The following is a 13,300-nucleotide window of genomic DNA, read 5'->3' on the forward strand; positions in this document are numbered from 1 at the left end:
GTCAACTAAAAAGAACTTGTAATACGCCGGCGGAACTCCCCCGAATGGGGCCTACCGGCCAACAATTCCATACTACCATTTCGATTTTTACGATAGTGTCGCACTATTAGGTCACTACAACTGACAGGGTAGGTAAGCAGGACACAGGCTGCTGTAATGGAAGGACTGAACCCAACTCGGAGATACACGAAAAATATATTCTTTCATTTTATTTGCGAAGACACTTGAATAGTATATACTGGTAGCTTCCATACGTCAACTAAGCAAAATATGGTTTTACAGACTTTACTTACTGAACGCTTCTCGTATTTCCATATCTGAAGAAATTAGTTGCTGAATACATTGAGAAGTTATGGGAAACGTTTATGAGCAGCTCCGAACCATTCACGACTCACACGTTGGGCATCGAACCAAATCTACATCTACACCCATACTCCGCAAGCCACCTGACGGTTCACAGGAAAACTTTGAACAAGTTTCGTGGACTTAACAAAAGGCAATGGAAAAAATACTTGTATTTCGACATCAAAACCTATTTTGAAATGCCAAACCGAGAAACGTTTTGCAATATCGGACACTATCCTTTTCTCCTTACTCCCCAGTGATCTTAGAACTAGACCAGTCCGATACCCGTGTGGCGCAGTACACTGCCGCGAAGCACTGAGGCAGCAGCAGCCGCACGCCGGCAGAGCCCGGCCAGGTCTTCACCCCGGCCGCTGCTCGCGTTCCCCTGCCAGTTGCCGCCCCTGCAATTTACTCAAACGAGCGGAGCCCGCCTCGGAAGGAGCGCGGCGCATCTTGGCCATAGCGTCTCAGTTACCGGCTCTTTAGGTATCGTGCCTCGTCTTCTTTGATGTGCCGCGCATTAATTAGTCACTGCGAAATTGTGTTTAAACAATGGAGCGCGCGAGCGCAGTGTTTGTGCGCCAGAGCGGAGTTGAGTGTCGGCCCGGCGCGGCGCGGCGCCGCGAGAGCGGCAAGTTGGCAGCGAGCAGCGAGCCGCCTGCCGCAGTCGTGCATTTTGCATGGGCGCTCTTAGCGGGGACATTGTGCCAGGGAGCGCCGCCTAACTCCAGAGCGGTAATGTCATCCGAGGAATAATAAACAACACGCGAACAAACGGCGAAGTCTGAAAGATTACTTCATTATCGCGTAACTTAGATCAGGGGACAAATGAAATTACAGCCACGTAATCAGAGGGCAGTATTGCTTCATTTCTGGGTACCAACGGTAGCGTTTTAACGAATCTGTCAGATTTTCGAATGACACGCTTTACATATTTATCCCCAGAAGATGGCCGTTATACACTGCGGCGATAAACGTAACAGTACCGTGTTGGACCTCTTTCTGCCCGGCGTAGTGCAGAATCTCGACATGGCATAACTCAACTAGTCACTGGAAGTCCCCTGCAGAAATACTGAGCCATTCTGCGTCTATAGCCCTCCATAACTGAGGAAATGTTGTCGGCGCAGGATTTTCGGCACGAACAGACCTCTCCGTTATGTCCCATAAAATTTCCATGGGATTCATGTACGGCGGTCTGGATGGCCAAATCATTCGAACTGTCCAGAATGTTCTTGAAACAAACGTGAATAGTCTTTTTGTTGCCACTTAATGATTTTAGAAATTCTTATGAAATAATAACTATCCCTTCTGCCTTGCTGTATGATACCCGGGGACCTAGAAACGACGGAGAGGCTCCGTCCCCGCCACAGCTGCAGTGGTCCACAACCCCACGACGACTACCGCAGTCCACTTCACCCCTCCGCCGCCCCTCACCGAACCATTCTTTAAGGGTTACTGCCCGATTCGCTCCCCACCCCCCCTCCCCCCTCCCCAGGAAACGTCGCACACCAGACGAGTGTAACTCCTATGTTTGCGTGGTAGAGTAATGGTGGTGTACGCGAACGTCGAGAACTTGTTTCCGCAGCAATCGCCGACATAGTGTAGCTGAAGCAAAATAAGGGGAACCTGCCCACATTCGGCGAGGCAGATGGAAAACCGCATAAAAAACTATCCACAGACTGGCCGGCTCACCGGACCTCGACACAAATCCGCCGTGCGCATTCGTGCCGGGGACCAGGTGCGCCTTCCCACTCCGGAAAGCCGTGCGCTAGACCGCTTTTTTTTGTTTTGGTCTCATTTTCTTCTATATTGTTCGTGGCGGACGTCCGATGACAATCGTTCTGGTTGTTCGTTGATCCGTTCGCTCAGTTCTTTTATTACAAAGGGCAGCTAACCCTCTGACCGAACACGTTGAGCTACCGTGCCAGCCGATCGGCTAACCGGGCGGACACTTCCCTTCTGCCTTACTCGACATTAAATTGAAAGGTAACTTGTTTGGACTATTTTATTGATTGAGAATGTTTGCAAAATTTAGTGTGCTAACAACATTTATTTTACCAAGTAAGACATAAATTACACTAAACAAGTTATAGACTGAGTTCCCTAACACCTAACAGATGATTAAACACCACACTGGGTGGCGCTAGGTTGCCAAAGACAGTTTAACTAGGTGATCAGTGAGTCAAGTACTCTGGCCATAAAATGTGAATAACGCAAGCTGGATTGATCTCATGCTGAGCAGACTTTGACTGATCAAATATGCTGAAGTTTCTCCACATAGGTGCAGCTAAGAGCTAGTGGTGAGTTTTGAGATCTGTATGCCCTGACAATGCCCTGTTTACTTCATGCGGCGACATGACTTGTAAAATGGTTCAAATGGCTCTAAGCACTATGGCACTTAACATCTGAGGTCATCAGTTCCCTAGATTTAGAACTACTTACCCTAACTAAGATAAGGACAACACACACATCCATGCCCGAGGCAGGATTCGAACCTGCTACCGTAGCAGCAGCGCGGTTCCGGATTGAAGCGCCTAGAACCGCTCGGTCACCCCGGCCGGCAATTGCCTTGTAGCTGGAGAGATGTGTGCGGTGGAGGAGGTGAGATATTGAGGCGGCACCTGTGAATCGATAGCGGCCAGGAATGAAATGCAAAAATCTCACTCTCTACCAGAGCCCTGAAATCCCAGCAGATTTCAGTGTGTGTCACCACCATTCGCTAGTCGTACCAAGGACCAATTTGGCTCACTTTTACAACAGAGCGCACAAGGAAACCAAACGTTAAGACTGGTAAACCAAAAACGAATGAGTGTGTCCTCGGCAAATGAGTAGTCCGAGACGTTTGAAGCCACACTGTCAGTACAGTGAGAACTTCACCACAGGCTCTCCTGTCTATCATAAACTACTCGCAAGTGAAGTCAGTCTCAGGACAGGTCCCAAGCACCAACCACACATGCCAGAGCTTCGACCAGCAGAAGATTACCAACCCAAGACCTCGCATCCCAGTGCTTCCCTCAAAGTGCACGTACGGCACCGCCTTCAACCGTCTTGAGCCAATCACAAGGCTCTAGAGGCGCTGAATCTCCCCTGCCACACGACAGCACAAACTCAACCAGGGCAAGCGTCAAGAAACCTGAGTCTCTGAAAAAAAAAGAAAAGCCAATTACTGGCTTTTTTTAAAGTTTACACAAAGGGGGAAAAGATGATTTTCTCCGAAGTCATGTCTCTTCCCAAGGCAACAAGCGAACAGATTCAATCTCAAAGATATCTAAGTCGCCTGTGCCTTAGAGCCTGTTAGTCCTAGCTATGATGTGTTGCCATTTTTCGTGACCTGGAGCATCTACTGCTCGCTTAAGTAGCTCCTCAGTCAGCTTCACGAGCCTGAGCGCCCCCTCTTCCATTACTCTCACCCAGGAAAAATCTGTGTCAGCACAGGGAATCGAACTTGGTTCCTCCACATGGGAGTCAGCCGCGCTGCCCACTACGGTGGGATACCGACAAACTAGGAACATCTAGTGCAACTACTCTTTCAATCTGTTCTATTGCTTCTGTAATTCATGCTCGGTAAGGAAGCCAGATGGACGGAAACATCATGAGGATATGACAGACGTAAATGTATTTTACGCGCCCTCTTTTGGAGATCGGTTGCGCCCAGTAACAAATCGACCAGTAAAGTCAGTTGTCATTTGGCACGCCATCCCGTGAGTTTTACAAGTAGGACTATCGGTCTTTTTATGGGCCGGTAACACGTCGGACCGTCTCATCGCTGTAGAGGGTACTTTGCATGTTGTGCTATAATGGAGTGTTCGCGTCAAACCAATCGTCCTGCATTAAAATAAACATTTCAGCGCAGTGTTCTGGTTTCAGGCCTATAACGCACAAACATACCGCGTCCATCACGTCGGAAGCTCTTTCCAGGAGGCAAGAATGAGCGGAATGGAAGCACCAACCGTAACTGCTGACAAGAACCTGATTAGAATGCTTTGAACCGGTAGAGACTTGTGCGTTGCCGCAGGAACTCTCCTCACACACTGATGACGGCACATGCGGTAGCAGAGTTCCACATGCTTGAGGAGATAAGTCCCGATTGCCATGTGGAGAGCTTGCCACGGAGAATGGTTCAAATGGCTCTGAGCACTATGCGACTTAACTTCTGAGGTCATCAGTCGCCTAGAACTTAGAACTAATTAAACCTAACTAATCTAAGGACATCATACCCGTCCATGCCCGAGGCAGGATTCGAACCTGCGACCGTAGCGCTCGATCGGTTCCAGACTGTAGCGCCTAGAACCGTACGGCCACTCCTGCCGGCCCACGGAGAATCCAAGCACGCCACAATTAGCACGGTGAAGTACTACAATATTTAACCTGCAGCCGATTTAATTCGGCAAATGTACAAAGATTCATGCCTTTGAGCAAACAGCCTTATTTGATTATGGTTTTCTTTTTATTTCACAAAAACATTATTTTAGTTTCATAAGGCTTATTCTTTTATTGCTGACCGAACGCCAACACAAGTTGTAAGGTTTTCATGTTTTCTGTCACTGTAAATATGTCACCTTTCTTGTGCTAGTACCAAGTTGCACGAGCGCGCTTTCGAGTAGTAAATAAGATCGTTGACTGTGTATTTAATGTAATCTGTAGTGCGCTTGGTCAAAAGTCACTTGTGCAGCGCTGGGGCCTTCTTATTAGAGGCATAGTAGCGAGAAGTTGAGTTGTATGTCAGAACTATCAATTGAAGGAAATCTTTGTCTTCTAGATAACTATTAATATTCATGATTAGTGTTAAGCTGATCAATTTGTTTTCATTATGTCACAAATAACGTAACTAGTATAAATGTCCGTGATTTTTGTAATGAGAGACTTTCGTAACTGTCAGTCTTCTAATATTATAATTCAATTCTTTTTTGGACAATAATCAGAGTTTAATTTTTCAAGAACGTTTTCGTTAAATTAAGTCCCTCCTCCATCATGGTTAATAAAGTTTTCGATATTTTGTCGTGTGTGCACCTTACGCAACACGCAGCCACAAATTGTTTCTGACAAGCAAAGAAAAATGTAGTTGTGAGTAGATCGTTTTCCTTTAGCTGCTGCATTTGCTCATTCTGTTTTACTTTTTAATTTTTTTTGAGAATGTCAGTACGTTGGAAATGAAACTGTAACACCCCACCAGTCACTTAGCTGGTTTCGGCGTGTGTTCACCCCAAGTAATTGACTAACACATCAACAGAGAGTGCAAAACTACCGCAATATCGGATAACGCAAAGAAAGTAATAAGGCCCTGTGACTCCTGATTGAACTGCGGTGGCAGTGTTTACGTTAATTGATGCAGAATTGATCCCTTTTAATTAAAAAGGGGTGCACATTGATGCTATATTCAGCTATTGAACACCAGATGGAAATGTTGCACATAAAATTAATTAAGAAAGTGACTTGAGCTTTCAACTACTTGATTGAAAACAGATGGAGACGATTAGCACAGATTCATTTTAACTCACGATCTTCAATCATCACATTACATGACTCTCCTAACAGGCAGTGATAATAAATTGCGTTTCTGTGTGAAGTAATGCGTAAATCAGAAGTAATTCCTATTGACTGACCCAGACGTAATGCGAAGTGCGAGAAGAATTCTACAATACACGGCCCATGAAACCCTAGTAGAAACATTGCCAAGGTGATCCAACAAATTAATCAGTGGCCAGAGTGGGCGCAATATCACCAAATTCAGCGTGGCGTAGTGGCGGCGTTGTATGGACGTCAGCCGACCTCGTGGTGCTGCAAGGCTGCACTCGTCTATTCACTCCTAGCTATCTTGCTCAGTACATAGCCGAACCCAAAACTTTCTATCTCCAAGCTCAATCGTTCCATTTGCTAAGTCCTAAACTGCAGAGATGTTCACTCTTTCTCAGGCAAGCTGAGTTAAGAACGCCATGTCCGCACTCTAGGCAAGCTGGGAATGGAAGACCTCTACTGAGACTTCTGCCAGTCTGCTCTTCGCCTCACTTTCCCCTCCAGCAAAATCACTTACACCAATTGCAGCGCAAGTCGCGTTAATTATGCGTCGCTTCCCAGCGCCGACCAATGCCTGCTCTGGGAAGTGAACAAATTCCCACAAAATTTCCCTTCGTCTCAACTTCTTCTATTCAGCTCCCCCCAGGCCAACCATCAAGGTTAGCATCTGCACAAATACCAAGTTTTCCGGAATTCTGACTCCCAGGAGAGTACTTCAAATTCCTTGGTCCTACGTTCCCATCGGCCGGCGTATTTCATGCTGTCGCTCTTCACCTGATTTACTTCAGGCTCTGCGGACCGTGAAGTTGCTATAGTCACGAACACGCATATTTTGACCTCTGTTGACAGCTCCACCGTAGCTTTGCGCGGCTTTCTCGCATGTTTCACAGAAAATGGGACGACGGACATTTATCAACAGACGTACAAGTTCTCCGTCTGTTTCCTGGTACACCAGCATGGAGCCGGGGTCAACCACCCACTCACTGTCACTCATCTTCAGGCGGCTGGAGGCCGCGCCGCGTTACCACTTTCCCAGAGCTTGAGCCGCCCTAAGCTGCCTATTGTCGCTTCCCTTCGCCGTTCCCCAGCCGACCACGGTCGACTCTAAATGCTTCCCTGGGTTAAACTAGAGTCCAGTAAATCGACTCGTTTCCACAAAGTTTTCATGTCGTGTGAATTACTTTAAAACCATCATCCGACACTAATTATTCCAATACGTCCATACTATACCCTCTATAAGATGCATTGTGCCTTGTCAGTCATTTTTTGTTCAGCCCAACTGTTCGCTCAACGTGAGTTAGGTGATCTTTAATGACTTCATGTAAGGGGCATAGTTCTTGCCATCTTACAAAACTGCATGTCAAGTTTGCTTTCAGGGCAGATCTCATTTTGCCTTATTGTGAGCAAATAGTACATAATCAGAATTTTCAGGTGTTGTGCTAAGTAATCAGATTAATTTACAGTGAACAGAGAAGATAATCATAAACTGTTATTTCTTTCCGAGATGAGCAGTATTTTATTTTGTCGATATTTAAAATCAGACATTGCACTTGATGTTACATAACTTCCATAACGTACATCAGTATTGAATTTCAGTTAAATAGTTTCCTCTGAGTACACAATAAGTTTGTTTTGGGAATTAATTGGACACATTTTCATTATTTCAAATCCAGCTTTTCACAAAAAATAAAGTTTTTTTTTTTTCGCTACACTGTTCACAAGCGTAATAAAGGGCCAACAAGCAGTCAGTTTTGTTCAACAACTGAATACAAGGACACGTTACACTAGGAGAAAGTTTTGAAAAAGAATATTCATTATTTCATGTATAGATAAACTACACAGAAGCTTACAAAGTTTGCACACTTACGGTGGTACTAAGCTTTCTTGAGCAGTTCATTTTAACTACTTCTGAAGGTAGTGCAGATAAACTAACACAAGGCGGCTGGAAAGATGGAAATGCGAGTAGACAATGAAATTCAAACATAAAAGTTATCATCGACTGTAGATGCAACGTTCACATGAATTTCGTGTTCCAATGAATTTTGTCTCCTTGGAACTTTCATACTTAAATCGAAAGATTCGATTTCGTGTAATCATCAGTCTGAATTAATTTTTCAACTAAAATTATGTATTCCACTCATAAAGATAATTATGCGTATATTTGATCACCAAAACACTATTTTTTGATGATATAATTTCATTTTTCATATCGATCCATTTAGCAAAATCGATTTTGAACCATGAAAATTGGTAATCGTAATTGTTAACTTAAAAGAGTCAAACACCACTTTACAGTGGAACTAATAGTATTATGCTTTAATTAATTTGTAAACAAAATGCCTGTTTTTGCTTGTTATTTCCCTGATTTTACCATAGATAATTTGGTCGTCAATTATACAAAGCCAGAAACCTGACGAATTTTATATTGTCAAAATTTGCAACCTTCTTTATGATGGGCATACATTCTTATGATTCATATAAATATAGTAATTAGTTATAGAAAACATGTAAATTCTACCTGTAAAGTAATTTCAATTAAGACAGCTATAATGAGATCCATTTGAACTATACGCAATTCTAGAAGGATCTGGAAGCTACATGCGTAATACTTATAGAAATTTTAGCGACATTCGCACCATAATAGTTTCAGTTGTTGTAGATATTGGTGATTGTAACTTTTTATGTGTTTTGTCAAAATGCTGCAAAATGCATTTACGTAACAAATGCTGTTGTAGAAAGTGTCATTTACCTGCTAATATAATGTTTCTGCCCTTACGAAATTATATTAACGTTGATAATGCTAGAATAGTTCAACGTAGGATTTTTGCTTTCTGCACATCTACGAACATTTTGATAGTAAAGGATATACAACATTTTAGTGTGCGCTTGGTAAAATAATAGCTTCAGGTATGAGGATACAAGAATATCAGAGCTCAGCTTTTATATGGTAGGTGAACCTCAAGAGGAAACGAAAAAAGAAAGTAGTGGTACTACAGATTTCGTTCTGACACTGGTTTTGAGCTAGAAAAAAATGTGTCAAGCTTAGAGGATGGCTGAATAGCTGAGCGCTGTAGATTGAGTGTAGGGCTATCGAAGGTCGTGGGCCCCTGCACCACTGTTATTCACAGCAGTGAAGAGGAACCTAGGTGCCTATTGTACTGAATCAGAGAAGGAAGATGGGTCGAGCAGAAGACGTGATAAATGTTGGAAATGGAGGTACCGTGTTTTGATGCGGCCGTGGCGAACGAAACTGCTTCATGAAAGTGCGATGTGGCCTGTCTACAAGGAATAGTGTTACTTGAAGCCACATAAAACGGCCTGCGAACAGTGGTGGTACAAAAAGTACTGATCAGAGACGATTTTCAGGCTTTGAAAAAACACTCACTTAAAACCCGAAGAAATTGTTGTTATCATTGATTGCAGTTCACTGCCTATTAGTTTCCGAGCGAATTGTAAAAGGTATGCGTGGTTGTTCGGAGTCGGTTACGTATCAGAAAGCCATAGCACACACAGAGGTACGTCTTCTATGGACAAAAACAACACAGCAACTGTGCAGAAGCTGATTAGAGGTGTGTAGTGTCGCTCGACGATTTGCAATTTAGCCTTTTTTCACGTGACGGGAGTCACGGAATGCATTTGACCCAGAGTAGGTGGGGATGTTAGTTCAAGCCAGAAGTTGTTCTGTCATTTTTGGGCACGTTTCCGTACTTAAGGCAACTCATCCACGCTACCGTCAACATGAACCGGGACGTTTATTTCTACATCCTCTGTGACAAAGTGTTGCTCTTTTGTGTATATTTTCTTAATGAGCATGCTGTAGCTGCTGCCGTCTTTCAAGAAGGCGACAGTGGTTCTTACAGGCTACACGCACACGTTTTTCATTTGAAGAATATTCAGGCTCCCGATCGCACCTGGACTGGGCCGCTAAAGAAGGGATTCCTATGCAGCGTCTGATGCATGGGTCTGCCGTATTGCTGTTACCCCACTGCACTGGTACAAATGCTATCATACGAGACTGCGCCCCGTGAAAGCTACCTCTGGTTGACGCTAGCGCAGAAAAAACAAAAAATGGCTCTAAGCACTATGGGACTTAACATCTATGGTCATCAGTCTCCTAGAACTTAGAACTACTTAAACCTAACTAACCTAACGACATCACACACATCCACGCCCGAGGCAGGATTCGAATCTGCGACCGTAGCGGTCACTGGGTTCCACACTGAAGCGCCTAGAACCGCACGGCCACACCGGCTGGCTAGGGCAGAAAGCGGTTGCGGTCGAGTCAGCTGGAGAGCATTATAAAGGCAGCCTTGAAGAAGAACACGTGAGCATGTCTGAGAGAAAGTGCTATTTACAATGGTAAGAGACGGAAAATTTTTTGGGAATAGCTTCAGAATTTTCTTGCATCTACGACGTACCTTTACCACTACACAAGGATAATGCTCGGAAAGAACAAACGATATTCGTAGAGCGTATCGTCAGTAGCGTAAAAAGCTGAGTCATTATTTGATCAACGAAACCAAAATATTAACCGTGTAGATGCTTATCGATATGGAAAGCCATCACTTCAATCAGCTCTTATATTTCCGTGCGTTGTTCATCGCCAAATACTTACATTCAACAACTCGAACTCCATCAATTTGTGGCGTGCTAGGTATTGCGTGTTGTACGATTTCGGCAAGACTACAACAAAACCAGTTATTCATTATTAATGTAACATGACGTTTTATTTAATCACTGCTTTTCCCGGATAGTTAGCGTTATTTTGTTAAAGAAGTCACCACCTCGGAACGTATAACGATGTTGTCTGTAAAGTAGTGTAAATGGCACTAAGTTCATGCACACAAGAGAACATATATAACCAGCAAACAAGGTAAATGTATGATAAGTAATCTCAACTATACAAGAGTAATGATTTTTAGCAATTTCCAGTGCTGTTGCATAATAGTCTCATTACTCGTTGCAGGTCGTCTATAGAATTTACCGCTACTGTTATTCGAGTTAGTAACACTTTTCCTTAAGCAAAATGAGCAGTTTTGTCACACAGTACCACACGCACACAACGCTAATGTATTTTTCCTGTCAAAATATTTCATAGAAGTTGTTACGAAATACAGAGCTTCATACATCAGCATATAATAACTGGTATCACGTAAGATGCTGTTTTCATTGACTTAAGTTCACTATATTTAGAGATTATTCGCAATATAAGTGGCATTTATTACCTCAGAGTGAGTTCTGGGCCATGAATACACATTACCATCGCAATTATGACCAACAACATTTGTCTGTAAAAAAAATCAATTTAAGACTGCCGCTGTAATATTTCACTAAGATGGCGGCTACCATAAGACAATCACTTATCGATTCTCCTGCAGTCACTGTTTTACTACTAACAAATAACATATTAAATCTTTTTTGTAACTTCACTATATGCACTAATATTTGAAAATATTTCTCAATTTTAATCGTTTATTATTCAGCATTTACCAATAAACCACGTTGTAGATCAACACCGCTAATGGCTGCGCTCCTTTGTAGCTGATGAGAAAAATTTAACATTTATGTAAGACGAGAATCGTAATGAAGTAAAGCTCTAAACAAAGAAGATTCATTTCAGTGACACAGAAACTCTATTTTTCAAATATTAAATTAACAACATCATACAGACCTCTGTGATACGAGACATCAATCACATCCGATCAGTATAACAGTTCGAACAAGAAGGATTATTCTAGAAGAATCATAGATAGCAAAAGATGGAGATTTTCATATCTTTTTCCATGTGTATTCTCTGAGATATAATTTCTTACAGAATATTAAATTATGTCATTGACAATAATTATTTATTATTTTACTATCGATGAAGACCTTTTTATTAATATCCCGAGAATGTTCATTCAGATTCCACACACAACGTTGTCGCGAATATGATTCTGAATAAAATATAGGCGTGGATATTACAAATTGTACATAACACTGCCACGATACAATATGTTTACAGATAGACTGAAATGCAAGTTAATCAATCATTTTAATGACGCAATCAGTTTTTATTTCTAATTTTTATATTATCCTATTTTCAATGTTATAGTGTCTGTATTATCAATAACGCCTTAAGGTAGGCTTTTAGTTTTATATGTGTCAGTGTTAAAGCTAGTTTCTCGTCTGGATTTACAGGACATAAATATCTGGGAAAGGAATCTTTCTTGTTAACTTCTTTGACAAGGTCAAGGACATATCTGAACTGCGCTATGTTCAACCTGAAGTACGCCCGAATTTTCTGGTCATTTTTCAACAAATGCCGATTGATGAGTTGTTCAAAACAACCTTTCTCGTCCTAGTTCGGAAAATCGGTTCTATTTCAGCATTCCCTTCACATAGCTGTAGTGGAATTTCTTCAATTTCTTCTAATATTAGAGACTAACAAAGTCTGTGCGGCTGAAATTGTATAGGGTTCGCCACCTATGCATCGGCCGCACTACGTCAGCCGCTTAACGGCAGACTCATGCGTTAGAAGTTGCATAGCAATCCCATCTTCAATCAGCCGATCTTAATCTCACAGAGAATGCCTGCAGCTATTTGTAACAGCGGGTGAAATATGGCACTCAACATCCCCGCAGTTTGGTGGCTCCACAGGATATAATTATGAGTGAGTGGTTTCAGCTGGATATGGCGTCGTTGACCCTCTACCTCGCCGAACAGAACCCATTACTAAGTTAGAGGAAATGTTGCACAGTATTAGAGTGATTAATTTGTTGTCCAGTGAACTTACTTATAGGCCGCTAATGCTGACCCGTGCGCTGCTTCGATATCGGATAGAAAGCGCGATATAACCTTCCTGTCTATAAGCTAAGCAGGCGCCTAATTCGAGTCCCGTACGGAGGAAGTGCCGTCCCGCTAGATCGACTTAACGGCGGCCCAGATCAGCTCTCTTTCGGTCATTGACCATCGATTACTGGAGGATGGCCACCTAGTGACAAGCGCTGGCAGTTGTGTATAAATAACGCCTGGATTTGGATATCACTTTCCGCAAGTGTGCTGTTGCTAGTGTGTCTGTTCACATATCTGAGAAACACATCGCTTGGATTTGGTGCAAAAAGACCTTCGTTTTGGGTCTAATATCTACAGAAACCGCGGGTCAAGTGAATGGCGGAGCTGCATAGACTTGTTTAATGAGTGCCTTAAAGAGCAGACTGTACGGGCTGCTATTCGGAGCTATTCGCTGTGCTGTAGGGTATTTTATACTGTGTGTTTTACGTTTGAGTTAACCCCCTTACCAGACGTGTTAAAATCTGTTGGAAAATTTTTTAATGTCACCGTTAATTTTGTCTATTTGATTAGGGTCCTATTAATAATTTATTAATATTATATGAGTTGCGCCTATGTTCTGTCGTGTTCTCAGAATATATATTTTTTCTCACTCTTTAAGTTATTTAAT

The sequence above is a fragment of the Schistocerca americana genome, chromosome 7 (assembly GCF_021461395.2).
Source record: "Schistocerca americana isolate TAMUIC-IGC-003095 chromosome 7, iqSchAmer2.1, whole genome shotgun sequence".
Taxonomy (NCBI): domain Eukaryota; kingdom Metazoa; phylum Arthropoda; class Insecta; order Orthoptera; family Acrididae; genus Schistocerca; species Schistocerca americana.